We start from the raw sequence: 8212 nt of genomic DNA on the forward strand, positions 1-8212 counted from the left end.
CCACACAGTGCCCAAGAGGGGCCCCCAGCAGAGAATGACCCGCCCCAAATAACCCCAGTGCCATGGGGGAGACCCTGCACTAATATTATTCAGACCCGCTGGGGCCCCGAGATTCCTGCACAGGCTGGGACTCTAACCGGGTCACCTCTGTATCCCGAGGTGACCTAGAGTGGGGCAGCCAGGAGGGCTGAGTATCAGGGATGAAATGACCAATCTCTGTGCCCACTCTCCCCGCCACACCCCAGGGTCGATGGCCTCTATCTCCTCCCTGTGCAGCTAGCTTCTCCCTGAGCCATTTCTTCTTGTCAAGGTCCCTGTCGCAGGTTGTGTTCCCCGAAGATGACGTTGAGAGCAAGGATTGGAGTGCAGGTGGTTGATGTGAGACGTGCAGAGAACAGATACAGCTGCCATACGGTCCCGCAATTCCACTCCTGGGCATAGATCTGGAGAAAACTCTAATTCAAAAATATACATACACCCCTGGGATTTCCCTGGTGGTCTAGTGGTTAAGACTCTGTGCTTCCAGTGCAGGGAGCATGGGTTCCATCTCTGGCCAGGGAACTAAGATCCCACATGCTGTGTAACAAAAAAGTAAAGAAAGAGAGAGAGAAAGAAAGAAAGAAAAAGAAAGAAAGAAAGAAACAGAAAGAAAAAAAGAAAGAAAAAGAAAGAAAAGATACATGTACCCCAATGTTCATTGCATCACTATTTATAATAGGCAAGATGTGGAAGCTGCCTAAATGTCCACTGATGGGTGAATGGATAAAGAAGATGTGGTACATATATACAATGGAATATATTCAGCCATAAAAAGAATGAAATAATGCTATTTGCAGCAACGTCGTGGATGGACCTAGAGATTATCATACTAAGTGAAGTAAGTCAGAAGAGAAAGACACATATATGATCTCTCTTATATGTGAAATCTAAAATACGACACAAATGAACTTGTCTACGAAACAAAAACAGACTCACAGACATAGAGAACAGACTTGTGGTTGCCAAGGGGGAGAAAGAGTGAGGGAGGGTTGGATTGGGAGTTTGGGGTTAGCAGACGCAAACTATTACATATAGGATGGATAAGCTACAAGGTCCTACTGTCTAGCACAGGGAACTATATTCAATATCCTGTGATAAGCCATAATGGAAAAGAAAAAGTTTTATTTATAGGTTCCATCCCTAACTGAGCTGGCCCATCCCCTCCCATGGTTCTAAGTGCAGCCCGAGGCTGCAGACTTCCCACCGTGGTCTTCAGCTCCAGAGCAAGCCACCTGCAAACCAGCCGCATCTTCCCAGGGGCTGGCAACTCTCCTTTGCTACTGATTCCAAGACACATCCAGATAGCACAAATGTGACCATGAAAACAAACTCAGCCATGTTCAAATCAGGGAAATAACATTCTTATCTCTGTTTAGTAGTTGCTTAATTTTAGAATAGCTTAGAGTTACAAAAAAGTTGCAAAGATCTGTACAGAGTGTACAGAGTGCTGTGGACCCCCGACCCAGTACCCCTATTTCCAACACGTTAGTACTTTAGTACGTTAGTACGACATGCTTATCCAACTAAGGAACCGAGATGGATACGTTATTATTAACTAAAGTCCACACTTTATTAGAATTTCCCTAGCTTTCCCCTAACATCCTTTTTCTGTCCCAGTCTCCTCTGGGCTGTGACATTTCTCAGACGTCCCTGGGTTTTGATACCTTGAAAGTTTTGAGGAGGACTGGTCAGGTATTTTGTCCCTCAATTTGTTTGTCTGTTGGTTTTCTGATGTTTTTCTTATGGTTGGGCTGGAGTTATGGGGTTTGGGGCGGAAGATGCAGACAGAGATAAAAATGTCATTCTCCTCAGGTCACATCATCAAGGATACACACCATCAAGGATACACACATCAAGGATACACACCATCAACGGGACTTGTGACAAACAATTTTACCCTTGATCACCTGGCCAGTAGCGTCTTTTATTTTTTTTTTATTTTTTTATTTTTTGCTGCGTTGGGTCTTCATTGCTGCACACGGGCTTTCTCTAGTTGCGGTGAGCAGGGGCTCCTCTTTGTTGCGGGCACGTGCTTCTCATTACAGTGGCTTCGTTTCGGAGCACGGGCTCTAGATGTGCAGGCTTCCGTAGTTGTGGCATGGGGGCTCAGTAGTTGTGGCTCCCAGGATCTAGAGCGCAGGCTCAATAGTTGTGGCCCACGGGCTTAGCTGATCTGCGGCACATGGGATCTTCCCGGACCAGGGCTCGAACCCGGGTCCCCTGCATTGGCAGGTGGATCCTTTTTTTGTTTTCTTTGTTCCGTTTGGAACCAAAGCTTTAATCCCAAGGAGTCTCACAAAACATATTACAAATGACAGCATGAAAAAAAAAATTGCACAGTAACTCAAAGTTCAGCTCTAGAGTATACTCTTTTATCTGGCAGGACATTGGTATCTTGATAATCTCAACTTCCAAAAAACTTTACAAGGAGCTATGTATTCATGTACAGCAATCACAGAGGGGACTTATGACCTAACTCAAAGGTAAACTAACTTCCTTGAAACTTCTTAGATGCTAAACTCACTGGACAACCTCTTGTCCAGTGTGAAGACTAGTGGAATTCTTAAACCTCTAATCTAGGGTAAGGGTGCGGCTTTCATTTCTACCTGCTGGCTTGTGTTCACAGCACCTTTTAAAGACTGCTTGCTTGACTACAGCTGCATACCACATCCCAGCTACAGAAAGTCTTTTCAATGTTTGCCAGTGTTGTTTCCATAATAATAAACATCACACTTTAGGTGGGCAGGAGTTAGAGTTGTATTATCAGTCTAGGCAAGACCAAAAATTCAAAGCAAATTCAATTCTGCTTAAGAGAACATTGTAAAGAAACAATTCTTCATATTACATGCCTCATATGACCCATTTCAAACCATAGAGAATGACACCTTTATGTGTCACTGTCCCAAGAGACAAACAAACGGGAACAGCTAAAACATTTAAAAAGTGCATCAAGCTTCGGAAGTCTCAAACGAAACTTGAATTTTCTGTACAGACTCCTGTCAAATGAAGGTATTTCCTGTGCACCACTCCTCTTGCAAAGTGGTCCGCTATTTCCTTTCATTTGACCTGGATCGGCTAGGAGACCTAGAGAAAGATCGGGACGGCTTGCGATTTCTCTCCCGGGACAGTGATCTCTCTCTTCTCCTATATCTACTAAAGGGACCTGCTCCGGCTGCGGGAGAAGCTTCTCCGTCTTGGAGATCTGTGGTGAGGGGGAGGACTCCTCCCCCGATAATCATCTCGAGGGCGACGACCCCAAGAAGGAGGCGGCCACGATTTCGACTTCTCCCTTCCCCATTCGACAGGTCCACTCTTACTCGGCAGCCACAGAGTGTTCTCCCGTCTACTTCTCAGACAGCATCCGCTGCATCTCGGGGATCTTCATTTTCAACAAGAGTGAAGCCGGGAGGGTTTTTAGCAACCCACACACTTCGGAGCGGTCCATAATATCCTAAAGCTCGTTCGAATTCAGTCTTGTTACCACTGTTTCCAAGACTCCTTACATAAACGTTCCAGTCCAACGGACAGGAATCCCGATGCAAGACCCTCCTGGCTCCTGGCTTTCATGGGCCACAGGGTGATCCCGGGCCTCTAGAATCTGGCAGCTGAATCGGCTCGCACAAGCTGGCCTGTGGGGATGCTTTTCCCCCTATGTGTCCAGCCCGGGGCCATGCTGTCTAGGCCCGACCTCCAGGGTGACAGGGTGAACCCCCAGGTCCCTGGAGCAAACACTCAGAGCCCTGGTGACCAGACTCAGGGGGCTGGGGCGGCAGCTGGACATGTGTGGCCACCCTGGTGGTGTTTGGCCCCATCTGCAGTTCCGGTTCCAGCTGAGAAAGAGCCTCGCTGTGTTATTTTCTCCTGGTTGTGTAAGGATCCCCGGTGTCATTTGACAGAAATGTAGATGGTGTGTTCTTTCTCTCTTTTCTCCCTGCTTCCTCTCGTCCCTCTCCTCCTCCCTCTCTCCCTCTCCCTCTGTCCCTCTCTCTCTTCCCTCTCCCTCTTTCCTCTGCGTCTCTCTCTTTCCCTCTCTCCCTCCCCCCTCCCTCTCCCCCCTCCCCGACCCTCTCCCAACTCCCTCTCCACCTCCGTCTCCCCCTTGCTCTCCCCCATCCCTCTCCCTCTCCCTCTCCCCCCTCCCTCTCCATCTCTCTCTCCCTCTCCCTCCACCTCCTTCCCTCTCCAGAGAGGGAAGGAGGTGGAGGGAGAGGGAGAGGGAAAGAGGTAGAGCCAGAGCCTGCGGAACAGGGAAACAGGGACAGGGAGAGAGGAAGGGAGAGAGGGAGAAGGGGAGACGGAGAGGGAAAGGGGAGAGGGAGAGGGGGAGGGAAAGAGGGAGAGAGAGAGAGGGACAGGGAAAGAGGGACAGGGAGAGAGGGAGGGAGAGAGGCAGAGGGAGAGATGGAGGGAGAGGGAGAGTGAGAGGCAGCGAGGTAGAGGGAGAGAGGGAGAGAGGGAGAAAGGGAGAGAGAGAGAGAGAGAGAGGGAGAGCAGTAGAAGTGCTGAGGAGGGGGGCTCCCTCCCCCTCCCACTCCCATCCTCTCCCTACTGCTTTCTCTTTTTTCTGCTTCAACAAACCCCAGGCGCCTTTTAGATCAGCCCTGAAGTCAACGTTGATGCTTGGACAGCCTGACCTCCCCGCTGACTTCCAGCCCAGGACCACCGCTGGGAGATGAAGTCTGCGGGGCCCTGGGCGCAGGCTGCACAGGCACCTCCTATGATGCCCAATCTCTCCTCGTTTACGAGGCAGCCGACACTCCCCTCCCTGACTCCCCAAGATTTGGGGCCTTTTTAGTATGTGTCGATAATGCCATGAGCGACTATTTAACTCTTCCACGAGGACCCATCTCCCAAAATGCAGTGGTTTTCAGCCTTGGCTGCACTAGAGAACCCCCAGGGAAGGGAGAGACGTCTCTCCCTCCCTCTCTCTTTCTCTCCCTCTGTACGTCTGTCTACCTCTCTCCCTCTCCCTCTCCCTCTGGGGTGATGCCCGATGAGCTCAGAATCGCAGATGGACCCCCCCATCCCCTCTCTGTGGCTTGCATGGGGGATGCACCTTCTCACTGTGGCCCGGGCATGGCCTTGACATTCAGACATCGGGTCCTGCATGGACACTTGTGTTTGTTCCATAGCGCATGTGGCTGCAGTCTGTGCTTCTGTAGATGCGGGCTGTGCGTGAGCCCTTCATCTTCCCCGCAGACACCACTGGTGCTCGCTCGGCCTCGCGGGGGATGCGGGGGGCACGGGGGACAGTCTTGTGTCCCCACCTTCTTGGGCTGCAGACAGGCCACGCTGGTGCTGTGGTGACTGGGGGCTCCCAGGAGAACCCCGCTGCAGACCGGAGAGGTGGCCCCCGAGAAGGTGGCGTACGCCTGCGGCCGGGCCTCATCAGTGAGCCACGGGCCACCTGCGGCAACAGGTGTCTCACCGTCCAGGGGCTGGGTGTTCGGGCGCCGTGGGGTTGAGCTACTGTCTGCACGGCAGCCGTGTTCGTCTTGTTGAGCCCGGGGAGGCCCCTTGGTGGCTCCTGGAGAGCCTGGCCGCATTTCTTCCTGCCCTTGGCCTTAGAGCCCATCACGTTCATGCCGTTTCTGCTTCCAAAAGGACCTGTGTTAATAAAGACCACGTGTTAGGACAGCACCAAAGCGTCTAGAAATCCGGGCCAGGAGGAGGAGGGAGGGGGATTGGCTGTGCCCGCCAGTGGCCTGGGAGCCCTGCCCGCCTGCAGAGACCTGGCCCGGGGCCCGCGGGGAGGGCGTGGCCCTCGGTCCCCAGCGCCTTCCGTCTCTGGCTTCCAGGAGAACTGCCTGATCCTCAGGGCGCTGGTGAGGCTGCAGGCCCTGAAGTCCCGCCTGCTGGGGTTCCGCACCATGCCGACTCTGTGCTGGAGATGAACACGGACAAGACCAGCCAGGTGGTGGCCACTGTCCTAGGTAACACCGCCTCCCCCCTGAGTCCCAGTGGGGACGGGGTCAGGCGGACCTTGACCGGACGTGGTGCTGCCTGAGACCCCACTGTGTCAGCCCTTGGGGGTCACCTTCCCAGACCCTTCATTCTGCCTCGAGGGGCACAGGGTCGGGGGTGGCTGGGGGGCCGCCCCAGGGACGTAGCCGAGCCTCTCCCCTCCGCCCGCAGGTGAGCTGGCCCAGAAGCTGAAGCCCCTCGGGGAGCAGGAGCGGCCGTGATCCTGGAGCTAAAGAAGGCCGAGTGCCAGAGGCGGGGCCTGCACTTTGACGGCCCCATCAACGCCTGGGACCTGCGCTACTACGTGAACCAGGGGGAGGAGACGCGCTACCACGTGGGCCAGTACCTGCTCAATGAGTCTTTCCCCATGCAGGCGGTCACACGCGGGCTGCTGGGCATCTCCCAGGAGCTGCTGCGGCTGACCTTCGACCTGGAGGAGGGCACCAGCATGGGTCACGAAGACGTGAGGCTCTAAACCGTCTGGGACGCGGCCTCGGGCAAGGTCATCCATCGGCAAGTTCTACCTGACCTCTATCCTCGGTGCGTGCGTGGGGGAACCTGTCGGCCGTGGGCCGGGGCTCCTCTGTGGAAGCGGGGCCCCATCCACGTCCCTCCGCAGGGTGGGGAAGTCCGGGCACGCGGCCTGCTTCGGCCTGCCTACAGCACGATGGGAGCTGCCAGATCGCCATCGCGGCCATGGTGGCCAACTTCACCAAGCCTACGCCCAACCTGCCCTCCCTGCTGCGGCACGATGAGCGGGAGACCAACTTCCACGACGTCGGGCATGCGATGCACCAGCTCCGCTCCCAGGCGCAGGGCTGCAGGCAGGGGGCGGGGAGGGCCCGGGCATGCGTGGTCCTCAGGCAGGCCCTCGCCGCGGGATTCTTTCACTGACATCACCCCACACGTGGTGACGCCCTCGGTGTCAGCTTCCATCATCAAACCCCAGGCACTGGGCGCGTAAATAACGGAAATGGATGTCCTCGAGGCTCTAGAGGCTGGAAGACCCAGATCAAGGAGTCAGGGCTGGTTCCCTGCATGTTAAATACATGTACTCAAGAGTTGCCTTTAAAAAAGACAAAAGAAAAGAAAGGAACGTTGCCTGCAAGTCTGCTGACAGCCGGTGATGAGAACCAGAGGGAAGGCTCTGGGGCCGGGGGCGCAGTGCCCTGTGAGCTCGGGGGCTGCTGCCAGTCTCCGTGGAGGCTCAGCAAGTCCCAGTGACTTCCCCACGTGGGGGGCGCCAGCTGAGAGTCTGGGCCCAGGACCCACTGCTCGTTCGGTCTTCCTGTGGTCAGCCCTTCATCCTGAGAGCGATGCTCTCACAGGCTGCACCGGGGCGTGTGGGGACAGTTTACTGAGCCGTACAGACGTCACTACTGCTTTGGACCATTTCCATCATCCCGAAAATGTCCCTCACGCCCTTAGCTATCACTCCGTCCCCTCGCCAGCCCCTGACAACCAGGAACCCACTCGCTGACTCTGTGGATCTACCTGCTCTGGATGTTTCTCCTCAGTGGGGTCACGCCCTGTGTGTCCTTCTGTGTATGACTTCTCTCGCTGAGCATCGTGTTCTCAGGGTGTACCGACGTGGCAGCGAGCGTCAGGGCTTCACCGCATTGCGTGGCTGAGGGACGTAAAGAAGACAAGAGAAAAGAAAAGCACGTTGCATGCAAGTCTGGTGACAGCCGGTGATGAGAACCAGACGGAAGGCTCTGGGGCCGGGGGCGCCGTGCCCTGTGAGGCCCTTGGCGCTGCTGCCAGTCTTGGTGGGGCACGGGCAGCACCGTCCCTCAGGAGCTGCTGGACAAGCTCATCAAGTCCCGGGAGGCCAACCCAGACGCGGCCGGACCGAGGGAAGGGAAGGGGGCTTCCGGTCTGCCCGGCTGGCAAGCGCGGCCTGGACACGGTGCCAGCCCCCCGTCTCCTTCCTCCCACGCCCCAGGCCTCTTCGACCTGTGCCAGATCGTCCTGGCCAAGGTGGTTCAGGCCCTGCACACGCAGACGCCCGCGGACCCGGCCCAGGAGAATGCCCGCCTCTGCCAGGAGATCCTGGGGTTCCCAGCCATGCCAGGTAGCCAAGCGCGCGCCGGGCTCACCTTAGCGGTCGGTTGGCGGCTACTGCCCAGGTCAAGAGGATCGTCTGGTGGTGTGTGAATGGGGACCGACTGACGGGCTCCGGCCGAGGCCCACTGCCCTCTGGCCTCCT

General features: G+C 55.4%; 2 pseudogenes; one reads left to right on the forward strand and one right to left on the reverse strand.

The window, feature by feature from the left end:
- Nucleotides 1-1587: 1587 nt before the first annotated feature.
- LOC114888683 lies at nucleotides 1588-3602 on the reverse strand (annotated as a pseudogene).
- A 2559-nt stretch (nucleotides 3603-6161) lies between these two features.
- Nucleotides 6162-7066, forward strand: LOC114888730 (annotated as a pseudogene).
- The last annotated feature ends 1146 nt before the right edge of the window (nucleotides 7067-8212 follow it).

The sequence above is a fragment of the Monodon monoceros genome, unplaced genomic scaffold, assembly GCF_005190385.1.
Source record: "Monodon monoceros isolate NGI ecotype Baffin Bay Population unplaced genomic scaffold, NGI_Narwhal_1 Contig4839_ctg1, whole genome shotgun sequence".
Classification (NCBI taxonomy): domain Eukaryota; kingdom Metazoa; phylum Chordata; class Mammalia; order Artiodactyla; family Monodontidae; genus Monodon; species Monodon monoceros.